The 13411-nt window shown below is 43.5% G+C and overlaps 1 non-coding gene across 1 annotated transcript; it reads left to right on the top strand.

Moving 5' to 3' along the window:
- The first annotated feature begins 506 nt into the window (after window positions 1-506).
- On the top strand, window positions 507-613 carry LOC132352773 (U6 spliceosomal RNA). Its single transcript, XR_009498856.1, has one exon. It is a non-coding gene; the product is annotated as a U6 spliceosomal RNA (small nuclear RNA).
- The last annotated feature ends 12798 nt before the right edge of the window (window positions 614-13411 follow it).

Here is a 13411-nt window from a genome sequence, read left to right as displayed (position 1 = left end):
AATTTTTATTGGAGTATAGTTGATTTACAATGTTGTATTACTTTCTCCTGTACAGCAAAGTGAATCAGTTATACATATATCCACTTTTTTTAAGATTCTTTTCCCATATAGGTCATTAGAGTATTGAGTAGAGTTCCCTGTGCTATACAGTAGGACCTTTATTAGTTATCTATTTTATATATAGTAGTGTGTATATGTCAATCCCAGTCTCCCAATTTATCCCTCCCCCCCTTTCCCTCCTCGTACCCATAAGATTGTTTTCTACATCTGTTAACTCTATTTCTGTTCTGTAAATAAGTTCATTTGTACCACTTTTTTTAGATTCCACATGTAAGTGATATCATACGATATTTGTCCTTCCCTGTCTGACTTAGAGAAGAAAATTTGCTAAATGACAATAGTTTGCCTGGGAGACTACCATATATATATATATATTTTTTTTTTTTTTTTTTTTTAAATCATGGTGATTGAGGCTGGCATGCTGCCTATCAAGATAATGATAGCTAGTGCTCACTTCGGCAGCACATATACTAAAATTGGAACGATACAGAGAAGATTAGCATGGCCCCTGTGCAAGGATGACACGTAAATTTGTGAGGCATTCCATATTTTTAGCTACATGCAAAAGAATGAAATTAGGACACTCCCTAACACCATACACAAAAATAAACTCAAAATGGAATAAAGACCTAAATGTAAGGCCAGACACTATAAAACTCTTAGAGGAAAACATAGGAAGAACACTCTGTGACATAAATCACAGCAAGATCCTTTTTGACCCACCTCCTAGAGAAATGGAAATAAAAATAAACAAATGGGACCTAATGAAACTTAAGAGCTTTTGCACAGCAAAGGAAACCGTAAACATGATGAAAAGACAACCCTCAGAATGGGAGAAAATATTTGCAAGCAAGTCAACGGACAAAGGATTATCTCCAAAATATACAAGCAGCTCATACAGCTCAATATCAAAAAAACAAACAACCCAATCCAAAAATGGGCAGAAGACCTAAATAGACATTTCTCCAAAGAAGATATACAGATTGCCAACAAACACATGAAAGGGTGCTCAACATCACTAATCATTAGAGAAATGCAAATCAAACCACAATGAGGTATCACCTCACGCCAGTCAGAATGGCCATCATCAAAAAATCTACAAACAATAAATGTTGGAGAGGGTGTGGAGAAAAGGGAACCCTCTTGCACTGTTGGTGGTAATGTAAATTGATACAGTCACTATGAAGAACAGTATCGAGGTTCCTAAAAAACTAAAAGTAGAACTACCATATGACCCAGCAATCCCACTACTGGGCATATACCCTGAGGAAACCATAATTCAAAAAGACACAGGCACCCCAATGTTCATTGCAGCACTATTTACAATAGCCAGGACATGGAACCAACCTAAATGTCCATCAACAGATGAATGGATAAAGAAGATGTGGCACATATATACAATGGAATATTACTCAGCTGTAAAAAGAAACGAAATTGAGTTATTTGTAGTGAGCTGCATGGACCTAGAGCCTGTCATACAGAGTGAAGTAAGTCAGAAGGAGAAAAACAAACACCGTATGCTAACACGTATATATGGAATCTAAAAAAAGGAAAAAAATGGTTCTGATGAACTTAGGGGAAGGACAGGAATAAAGACGCAGACATAGAGAATGGACTTGAGGACACGGGGAGGAGGAAGGATAAGCTGGGATGAAGTGAGAGAGTGGCATGGACGTATATACACTACCAAATGTAAAACACATAGCTATTGGGACACAGCCGCATAGCACAGGGAGATCAGCTCGGTGCTTTGTGAGCACCTAGAGGGGTGGGATAGGGAGGGTGGGAGGGAGGCGCAAGAGGGGAGGGATATGGGGATATATGTACACATATAGCTGATTCACTTTGTTATAAAGCAGAAACTAACACACCATTGTAAAGCAATTATACTCCAATAAAGATGTTAAAAAAAAAAAAAAGATGGTAGTTAATATCACTGAGTACTTTCTTTGTGCCGGATACTGAGCTAAGTGCTTTACTTGGATTATATTATTTAGTCCTGAAAACGACTCAAAGTAGTAGGTGTTACTATTGTTAAAGTTTTGTCGATAGGGAAACGTATTAGGAAGATTACATTGTTTGCTTACAGTTAGACCGTGCATCCTGATTTTGGTTCAGAAGATGATGTGCACGGTCCACGTTATAGTTATTTGAGTATAAGAGTTAATCCCATATTAAATTAAAGGGACCTGGAAGTCAAAACGTTTTGCACCCATCTCCCCCATCCCCACCCCGACCCACACTCACATAGAGCTTAGAACAGTGTACATATTAGGAACTAACAAATGTTTGTGAAATGCATGAAGGCACAGCAGGATTTGCATAGGTTAATGCAGGAATATAACCACACTTTTGGAGTTATTGTCAGGTGTTCACTCTTGGAAAGTGAACGCGTACAGAAATAAGTAAAATATAGCAATGATGGGGGACATATTTAAAAATAAAAGCAAAGGACCTTAGCCAGAATTTAAAACAAGAGGACTATCATCCTGGACCAGAGATGGAATTGAGATGCAGAAGGGTGAGCTGGCTGAAAAGAAAAGCCTGCTGGGCTCTGGGTCTGGACACCCAGGTTCTGCAGGGTGAAGGGACTTGAAGTTCTCCATCATACACAGGGAAGGAGCCAGGCTCATGGTGTGAAGGCAGGGCTGAGGTGGGGCTTTCCCATCCTCATCATGAAAAGACACTCACCAGTAAAGGGAAGGCAACGTGCAGCTTCCTCCTGGAGCTAGGGTGCTTAGAGAGCTGGGCATCTAAGAAAGCAGCATGTGGGTTTAGGGAACGTGAGGCAGTAAACCAAGTTCCTGCTGGCTCTGCGGGGGCCCTGCTCTCTCCAGCTGATATTGACAGTAGGGCAGGCGTCTGAACTCCCCTTCCTCCTCCTGATTTCAGAGGCTCCGAGGGCAGGAAGAAGCAATGGCAAATCTACTATGAGGGAGACAAACACACTCTGAAGTCTAACATTACAAAAGACAGCCAAAATCAGCAGTTGAAACATTTTTTATAGGATATTTTATGGACTCAACTTTGTAGAATATTTTTGGCCAGACCTTTAAATAAGTATGCTACATGTGTTCAAAAAGATAAAGCATAACTTTTTAACAAGGAAAAAACTCCATAAAGTAAAAATAAGGAGAAATGAAACAGGTATAAGTAACAATGAAAAAGAACCAACTGTGAACTTGGAAATGAAAAATGTCACATCAAAATCAAAAAACCTGGGGGCTTCCCTGGTGGCGCAGTGGTTGGGAGTCCGCCTGCCAATGCAGGGGACACGGGTTCGAGCCCTGGTCTGGGAGGATCCCACATGCCGCGGAGCAACTGGGCCCGTGGGCCACAACTACTGAGCCTGCGCGTCTGGAGCCTGTGCTCCGCAACAAGAGAGGCCACGATAGTGAGAGGCCCGCGCACCGCAATGAAGAGTGGCCCCCGCTTGCCGCAACTGGAGAAAGCCCTCGCACAGAAACGAAGACCCGACACAGCCATAAATAAATAAATAAATAAATAAACAAACCCAAAGTTTAAAAAAAAAATTTATAAAAAAAAAAAAAATCAAAAAACCTGTTAAACTCCACTTAGGACAGAGTTGAAGAAAGACAACTAATGTGGACGGTAGCAGAGAAGACAATGCTGCTTTCAGTTTACATCAGGGAAGAAAGTACCTGCTAGGTCTCGCCCTTTTCTTCCTGAAGGCAGTCTCACACCTGCCTAACCTCCACCAGCCTTAGTTCAGCAGCCGTCTCGGAAAGCTCTCCAAGAGGAAATGCGTTCTGTTTCTGTCCATTAAGGATATTCAGTTCTGTAAAAGCGTGTGTAGCCCCACTTTGCTGGAATAAGGATTCCAAAGCGGTGAGAAGTGACTTGCTCCTTCCACACTCCTCAAGCCCATTTCTGTGACAGAGACAAGGACGGAGCAGCTAGGATGGGGGCTGCTGTCAGTGAGCAAACTCCTGTGCTTTGATGGAATCCATGGTGCAAGGGGCCCAGCCCGGTCCCATCGACCCCGAGACGGACAGGGGCAAACCCCTCAGTGAAGGCACATCTCTCGCTGTTGCCAGGAGCTGTAGAGGGGGGAGCTGGGGATTAAAAGAGGTGTTGGTTACCTTGTCTGAAGAGAGAGATGGTGCTGATAGGTTTTGCACAGTCCAGTCCGGGGCAGAATCAAGCTCCAAAAGAAGAGTTCTGTCTGTGACTGTGAGGAGGCCTCACTCCTGGCTGAGGCTCTAGGTCCCTGGGGGGTAAGATGCATCAGAAGGGGTACCTCGTCAGGTCCTACACCTTAGATCTGTAGCCCCTGCTGAAGAAACCACTGTCCTCCTGCCCGGGAGGGCTCGTGGCTGAGGGTGGCAGTAGCTCCCCCGAAAGGAACCCTCTGCCCGGACACTGGAAGCGCACCGGGAAACTGAGGGCCACTGTCCGACTTGAGGCTGCAGAGTAGAACATGTATTCAATATGTTGCATTTTCTTTCAATTTACTCAGACTTTTAAAAATACTATGGACAGTGTACTTACTGTTTGAAAGGTTAATGCTCACCATTGCTGAGGATTTGAGCGGAGTGAATATTCCCTGGAGCCTTTAATGCATGGGCATCTTTTACATAAATAACAATGTTATCTGGAAAGTAGGTTGAGGAGTTTGAGTCATTTTATTTGGAGGATGCTATTATCAGTGGTTGCACTGAGCAGTTTGGTTTGTAACTTGACCTTAGATGGTCTCAAGCTGAGCCCCACCTCTTCCCACATCCCCATACAGTGTCAGATCCAAAGTGTGGACCTTGGACTCTGGACGCATCCCTCCCATCCTTGCCCATTATCTGGTCTGCTGCACTGATTTCCTTTAGCCAAGCTTTCCTTCCGCCCTTTAGCAACTTTCAGCTCTGCAGAAAATTCTATTATACTTCCCTTCCTGTCTTGTGTAAAAACTTCTTTTCATTTTTTTCCTGTCTCAGTTATTTATTTTGTTTTATTTTCATAGAAACAGAGCTGGAAGGTTTGTAGGGATTTTCTAGTTGAGCCCTCACATCTTACAGATGAGAAAACTGAGGTCCAGAGAGATTAAGTTACCCTTTGTTTTTAGTGAGCTGTGGGAAGAAAGGACTCTCAGAGGAGTTGGCGTCTCTCAGAGAGCTGGCTATGTTTCTAGGACTTTACATCAGTGGTTTCTCAGGGTGGCAGGCTCTCTACACCCCTGGAATGTACCAGAAGTCCAACAGACAGGGCGTTCCGGAAGGATCTCTCCCTCAGGAAGGCTGGCTCTGTCTCTGACCCTTTTGGACTCATGGCTTATTTTGACCCCGCATGCTCCTTCCCCAGCTTCCTGACAATCCTGATGTTATCCAGAATGTTCTCCCGCCAGCCTGACCTGATTCTCCATCTCACCGCCTCCATTTAATATTGATCTCCTTGCTGTGCACTCTGTGGGTCCAGCGGCAGGTTGCCTCATTGCCCATCCTGAGTGCCTCCTCGTGACCACGAGTAGGGATCAGTCGCTAGGCGGCACTGGGACGAGCTCTGCTCCCAGCTCCACAGCCATCGAGACACGACCCATCTGCACCTGCACGTTGCGACTGCCAAGATGTGCCGAGAAAGACGCTCGCAGATGTTAGGGCTGATGAGCATGGATGGGGCTCTCGGAGAGTTCTTGCTGGACGTCTGTGACTCAGGGCTTCTTCCCTTCAGAGGGAATAAAGCAAGTCAAACTCGAGTGGCCTTAGAATCATAAAGCGTTAGTGCCGAGTGGTCAGCAAGAGACAATCTAGATGAGAGCCCGGTGGGTATCAGACCTAGGGTCATCCTACTCATTTTAGGAGATTATTAAAAATCCAGGTTCCTGGGCCTCACCCACAGAGGTCATGGTGAGCCCAGGAAAGTGAGTTTGTAAAAAGCGCAGGTGATTCGGATTTTGAGCCCCTCGACAGGCACACCTCCTGATGCTGCAAACCAGGAGCCTGAGGGCCAGCCCCACTGCGTCCGCTGCCTGCTGGTCCCCCACCCGGTGCTGCAGGCTGCTGCCCTGTGGATCTGACACCTCCGCACTCCACAGGCCGCTTCTCCTCTTGTGTCCGTGCCTCTTTCCCTGGCCCGGCAAGAGGTGGGCTGTGTCCCAGAAGAGTAGCTGGAGGAAGTGGGGATGCACAGAGGTACCAGGGCAGGTGGCACAGAAAGGGAGTGGAGGAGTGGCGACGAGAGCTGCCACTGCTTCGTCCGGGCCGAGGCATCCGGTCAGCGCTGTTGAGAAACAGCATTCGGCCGTCGGCCAACGCGTGAAACGGTGCGGTGCCGCTCACCCGCCGACCCCAGCACGCACGTCTGCTGCGGCCTTTCCTTCCTCAGTCTCGTTCTCCTCCTCCTCCTCTTCCGTATTTTACTTCCCTACGTGTCACGTGAAATGCCACATTGGAAAGAGAGATTAATATAAAAGGTCCATTGCTTACACGATGTCAAACTTGTTTGATTTATATTTTCCAAGAGTCCTTAGATATGACACCATGCAAACAAAAATGTGTAAAGTTGTCACCTAGTTCCTAAATCTACCAGGAATGAGGCGAGAGCACAGCCCTGCCTTCTTGGCTTGGGTTGCATTTCCTTCTCCTAAAGGGACACCAAGGATTGAGTGTTATATACACAAAGAGGGCAAAGAGGAAGGCGTGGACAGTTTCCTGGTGGAAATGCCCTTTAAAAAATGATTTTATCTTTCTGTCTGAGTTCCTCTTTAAAATAAAATGGCCATTCAGCTCTTTTGCACCTAGTGTACAGTTTCAAATTATTTCCTCTTGCAGTTGTCTCAGTGCTTGCCAAGACCTCATAGACGAGAGGATGTTTTATACCCACAGTATAAGTTTTGTTCCACTTACAGGCATTAATCACCAAATGCCAAGGAGCAGCAAATATATGGAATAAAACAACCAGCATAAATTACATCTTAAGACATCCACATAAGAGCAAAGTCAGCATTTCCACGTACCACCTCAGATCTGTTTTGAAATTAGACAGTGGTATAAATCTCAAGTTGTAAATACATAAGATGTTTCCGCCCTGTGTTACACCATCATAAAAGCAAACCACTTTTCCCCTTTCTGTGTGTGCCTGAATTTGAACTAGAAGTTAAAATGGTTTTAAAGAAACACCGAAATGTGCTAAATGGAAACAAGTTTAAACTGGGAATTTTTTTTTTAATCTCTAAGTGAAAGTCATCATCACAGATTGCAGCTGCTTAAGAACTCCAATCAAAGTGTGACAAAAATTTCCTGGATATAAGATCCTCTTCCACTTTGTTGGATAGTGTTTCACACGTGGATTGAGTTAAAATGTTAAAGTTACAGCCGTATCATTCCTGCCCTGAGATGTCTGGTTAAGAGAACATCGTGGTGGAAACCCTGACGATTAAACGTGAGGAGAGGCCTGTGCGGCTGGAACACTGCACACACGCGTGTGTTGTGTGAATTTCTATGAGTGTCGGTTCTTAAGATGTGCCAGAAAGAGGTTTGAACTGCAACGCTTTTGAAGCGGGGGTGTCTTTCACAGAAGGAAAGAATTCCAATATCATGCCTTGCATGCAACAAACTAAACACTTCCTGACTGTGAATAAACAATAGGAAACAAGGGAAAACATTAGGAATTCTAATAGATCCTACCCTGAACTTGTTATTAAAATGATTCTTTTGGTTTTAAGTCAGGTTATTTTGAGACAAATTTATATCTAAAGTTTAGTAAAGTAACTCAGAGTTTAGTGAAGTAACTTCTTATCAGTTATGTGGCTTCAGGATTGTCATTTTTTGCTTGAGAAACAAACGAGCACATCCACTGGATGTCAGGTTGCACCATGAAGAGTAGCAATATCACTGTTGTTGACCATCCTCAGACCTTAGGGGCCTGGCCTGACTGTTGGAATCGGAGCTCATGTGGGGAAAACTTGTTACACTTGGAGGGGGTTGAGGTGCGTGCGTCATAGCCGACCAATCCAGCACATTTAGGTAACTGCAGTGATGGCTGATATGTTGATGTGTCGTGTTGCTCATTTTAATTTTCTCTTCGGCAAAAAGACACCAGCTCTTGAACACCCAGCTGTCAGTTAACACAGTTTTTGAGTCCAATACCTAAAGATTATACTAACACAGTACATTGGGTTGATGTGCTGTCCAGAAGGAAAAGAGGACCCTGATTGGCTGTCATGGTAGTGCAGTTTCATACCCCAAAGCAAAAAGTCCTGGCAGAAGTGACTCTAAAGAGGCGCCACGAGTGACATGGAGAGAGAGGGTGACCTGTGCTGACAAGGAGCCTGTGGTCAGAGTGTAGCAGTGCTTACAAGGAAAAGGGACTAATAGCAATGATCAGAAAGATTGTCTTCATTCGATCATTACTGTTCCCAGAGGCAAGCGCGCTAAACTCCTCAGGAATTCATTTAGCTGTCATGGCCTCAGCCACCTGTATGAAAAGGAGGCCAGTGAGTATTACGCAGATTGATACCAGGGAGTTTCCAAAGCAGTAATAACAAAAAACAAATTTCAGGACCATAATTGTGTCTGCACTCCATCAACCCACAATCTACAATCGATGTCTACGTCTCAGTCTACAGCTACAGTGAACAAATGGAGCACAAAGTGAGTAATGACTGATATTTATATGCCCAAGGATCATCTCTATCGTGTATTCCAGTTAGTGTGCTCTGTCTCATAGAAAAAGGACATGTACATTTTAGAAAGTTTCCCATTAAGAAAGAATTATAAAATTTAAAAGGTTTAAAGATAGCTGAATAAACTTGGCCATCCAGAAGTTCTCATTTCCTAAGCACTCTAGATTGTGGACTACTTCAAATACAATACTGTGTAGGTTGATTTGGATCAAACTCCTTTTTAAAAATCATTTATCTTCTTTCACCTCTTCACCTCCTAATCCACACACCATGAGTGTTTCTTTTGATGCACAAAAATAGTTTTTCAGCTCGGCATAAATTTCCCTTATCTTTTTTTTTTTTTAAATCATAAACTCTTCTTCTTGTTTTAGTCTCTCTCCTCTCTCTCTCTCCCTTTCCTTTTGGAAGCTATAGTCACAGTGAAGGCAAATGTCTACCCGTTGAATGTTCTTTATTGCAAATCACAGCCTGAAGCTGGTCTCTCAGAGAAGAAAAAGAGGGGAGTCCTCACTGTGCCACACTCTTGCTGTGGCTTTCTGCTGCCTTCTGAACTCTAATCCCAAAATCTGAGCTTGAAGAGACCCTACAAATCACCTGGCCTACTCTTTGTATTTTACGGTTGCGGAAATTAGGACCCCGAGATGTGAACTAACTTTTTCCAAAATTACACTGCTGGCTGGCGGCAGTAAAGGTGGTCTTGTCATTCCCCCCGAGCTCCAGTCCCGTGCTTGTCCCACTGCATAGAAATCCCCCACCCCTGCTTCCTTTTCTTATTGATGGTGATATGTGTTGAAGTTCAGTTTGCTTCTTTGGGAAAAGAGGAGTGAAGTGGGTGGTGGAGGGGAGCTGGATGGATACTGCTTGTCTGTTTTCCAAAAGAGTCTGAGGATCCATGAACATTTCAAACATAATAATTATACTTCCTCAAGGAGAAAGCCCCCCCAAATAAACATAAAGCATTAGTAAGAATCAGATATGGTTTGTTTAACCGTAATATGGTTAACATCCAGATATGGAATGTGGAATGCAGAAATACATGCCTTCAGAACTAATCTCTTTCCCTTCCTGAACACTCAGATTGCCAAGGTACGGAATTTTTTTTTTAACATCTTTATTGGAATGTAATTGCTTTACAATGGTGTGTTAGTTTCTGCTTTATAACAAAGTGAATCAGTTATACATATACATATGTCCCCATATCTCTTCCCTCTGGCATCTCCCTCCCTCCCACCCTCCCTATCCCACCCCTCTAGGTGGTCACAAAGCACGGAGCTGATCTCCCTGTGCTATGCAGCTGCTTCCCACTAGCTATCTATTTCACGTTTGGTAGTGTATCTATGTCCATGCCACTGTATCACTTTGTCCCAGCTTACCCTTCCCCCTCCCCGTATCCTCAAGTCCATTCTCTAGTAGGTCTGCATCTTTATTCCCGTCTTGCCCCTAGGTTCTTCTGATCATTTTCAAGGTACAGAATTTAAACCTCTCCTTCAGTCTCCTTGTGGCTATGATCAGGAACATTTCCAACAGTGCTGTACACAAAATGCTGTAGGATTTCTTTTTCTGAAGTGTATACAGATGTCTACTGTGGAGTTTTCCTCAAATCCAAACCATCGTATAGATGTGCACAGGCTATTCTTCTCCCTGTCCTCTAAGCCATGATGCCAGCACACCAGCCTAGTCAACCAGACCTCCAGGGCTCTGCCCCCACTTCGCCAGGCTTCCTTTTGTGCCCCTGGTGGCTGCAGGGGCTCACCACCTCCCGGCAAGAACACAACATTACTGGGAAAATGCCAGGGATATCTGGGTAAAGCTTAGTCCAGAAGACCTTCTGAAATTTTCACACAGCCACTTCATACCTCACAACAGACACACCTACTTTGGTAATATCCTCCCTGCAGTTTACATGTAATGCCAGTTCGGGCCAGCTGTAGACAAAACTGTGACTAGGCAAGAGTTGTTTCTAGCACATTCTGGGCCCTTTGTCCTTTGGGTGACTTGGTGACCTTCAGTATTCCCACTACTGTAAAGCAAGTTTTAAAGAGTCAGTGAAGTTGCTTTAGCTTCATGAGACTGTTACAAAGAAACATCAGTGGTCCAGCCTAAAGCATGCTTATGGAAGTAATGCTGAGTAGCAATTTGGACATAGAAAGAAATTTAAGAACAACTTGCATTCACACCCAACTCCATATACAGGGGCTGGCCTAAATGTAAAGAAACTTTGGCACTTACGAAAAAACTGAAGTGGGAAAAAATACTTGTCATGAGAAAGACAGCATTAGTTGTTTTTTAAAAGGCAATTGGTTGAGTTGAAAATCCATTCAGTCCATGAGCTACCACTTCCTGAGTTCAAAAAGTGAGACTTTTATATGCTAAATTGTCCTTGCACTCAGTGCTTTTAAACCGGAAATCAGTCATTCGTGTTTTAATCCACTTCACTTTCAAATGATCCAAATCTTTGCCTCTCCTCTTCATCCTAACTATATGTACTTACATTTTTCTTTCTTTTCCCAAAATCCTTAGAAAAGGGAAGGAGTGGAAGAAAAAAGACAGATTTAACAGAGTCTTACGTAAAAGTTTGATAGCAGTTTTCATTAATCCACAGTTGTAACGAACTGAGTGTTTTCAGTGACTGACCTGGATTGGGCGCTGGACAGAAACGAGGGGAAGAGGTGACCCAGTTACCAGGTGCTCCCGGCACACTCACACGTTAAGCTGTTGCGTTGGGACTCCTACGTCCTGGGTGAGACCTGCCTGCCACCCCATCCCAGCTCCTCACTGTCCAAATAAGCCTCTTCCCCAGTTTTCAACAAACGTTTATTGAGCAGCTGTCATGTGCTGGCACTATACTAGGTCCCCACCCTCATGGAATGTACATTCTAATTGGGAGAGAGAGAGTAACATCTCATTACCTCAAGGGTAAAGTGCTACCAAAAACTAAATAAATAAAACAAGATGTTTTGAAAGGGAGTGACTTCAGTGGTATCAGAAGGGGCAATCAGGAAAGACCCCTGAGACCACCGGATATTATGTGTCAGGTGCCTTTTCTCTGTGATGCTGCAGCTCAGAAACTAGGTCTTCATTCCTGTCAGACGAAATGAAAGACTTTTTTTTTTTAAAGAATAGTCAAATATGCAAGAACAAGCAAGTGTGTACACTTGGAATATATAAACGCTAGAGAACATAAGGAAGCTGGAAAACAAAATAACTGTTTTAAACAGAACGATTTAGTTTTGTAAACCAATGTGGTCAATGGCCTCCATTCCCTAAAACATAAGAGCCTTGATTCTGCCCCTTTGCCCTGAAGGCTGAGAAGATCACTGCAAACTTACCAGGGGAGGTTTGGTGATTTTGCAAAATCGCCAGGAAGTGCCGCTGTCACCTTCCACCCCTAAAAGACGTGGTACCTTGTGAAGGAATGAGATGGGGTATAGTTCAAGGGGAGATAAGTGGCAGAAGGGCCATCAGGAACTTGGTGGGACCTAGTCATAGCCTTGCCTAGAGCCTGTGGTCTGAATGTTCCCCAAACTCCAGAGACAGTCTAGTTCCCAAAGAGGAGAAAGGTCGTTCCCTTTGGTTATCGGACCTTGATGATGGAAATGTGGTTCTAATTTATTCCAGCCAAGTGTTTCCAAACTTATACTCGACATTGATATTTTTTCTAACGTTTTCCCCCCTTTTTGATCCTAAGCAGCTCAGAGAGGGGAATATGGTACGAATCATGCAAGCTCACTCTGCTGGTCCCAGTCTTCAACATATCTCCTTCCTAACGGTCTTTACAATCTGGGCAGGATGGGAGGAGAGAGGTTGAGGGAATGCTCAGCAAGCAGCTTACATGCCCACCATGTGACTCCCCTCAGTACATGCATTTCACAGATCCTAGCGTGTCCTCTGTCACATAGTCACGACCCTGGTTTCAGGACAGAGTTGCTGAAAAGGAGGGTGTCTCATTTTTAGTCCCATCCATCATTTGTGTTAATATGTCCTGTTTGCTTTTAACAGAAACAAACAAACAAATAATGGAATAGGTAAGGGAATACTTCTGTCTGAACCTTTCGTCTTAAACAGTTTTTGAATTTTCAAGGTAATTGTTTTGGTGCCTTATTTATTTATTTTTTTTCTTGAGAACCTTAAACATTTTTTCCTTAACTGAAAAATCTTAATAAGTGCAAAGTATTTTATTTAATATGTTGCTAATGCAGGTGAGAATTCTACACAGAATATTACAATTGCTTATCAGTCAACAGTTTCCACTTGCTAATGATGGTAGGAACCATGTTTCAAAGCTGAATCTTATGTGAAGTACCAACACATAAAGTCAATAAAATGTGGGTGTTCTTGTTGAAATGGAGGCTGAAAGCCTTCGATATCCTGTCCCTTTGATCTGTCCCTGACTCCTGTCCACACACACACACACACACACACACACACACTCACCAAGCACACCTCCTGGAATGGAAGCCTCCGAAGGACAGAATTACAGAGCCACAGCTCTAGATGGGCCTCGTTCTTTTGAGCCGCACAATAACCCACTTTTATAGGTATCCATATTGGTTATCCTGAATAGGATTATTATTATTTTTTTTTGCATGTCCAACATTAAACTTTGGCTTATCTCCAAAGACTACCAGGAAATTGAAAAGGTACCACATTTAACTCATTTTCTATTTTTCCTTGCCCTTCTATAAAAATAGAAATAAAAATAAAGATAAATTATTGTAA

The sequence above is a fragment of the Balaenoptera ricei genome, chromosome 18 (genome assembly GCF_028023285.1).
Source record: "Balaenoptera ricei isolate mBalRic1 chromosome 18, mBalRic1.hap2, whole genome shotgun sequence".
NCBI classification, from domain to species: Eukaryota; Metazoa; Chordata; class Mammalia; order Artiodactyla; family Balaenopteridae; genus Balaenoptera; species Balaenoptera ricei.
Note: the sequence above shows the minus strand (reverse complement) of the source record. Positions and strands in the feature narration are given on the sequence as shown.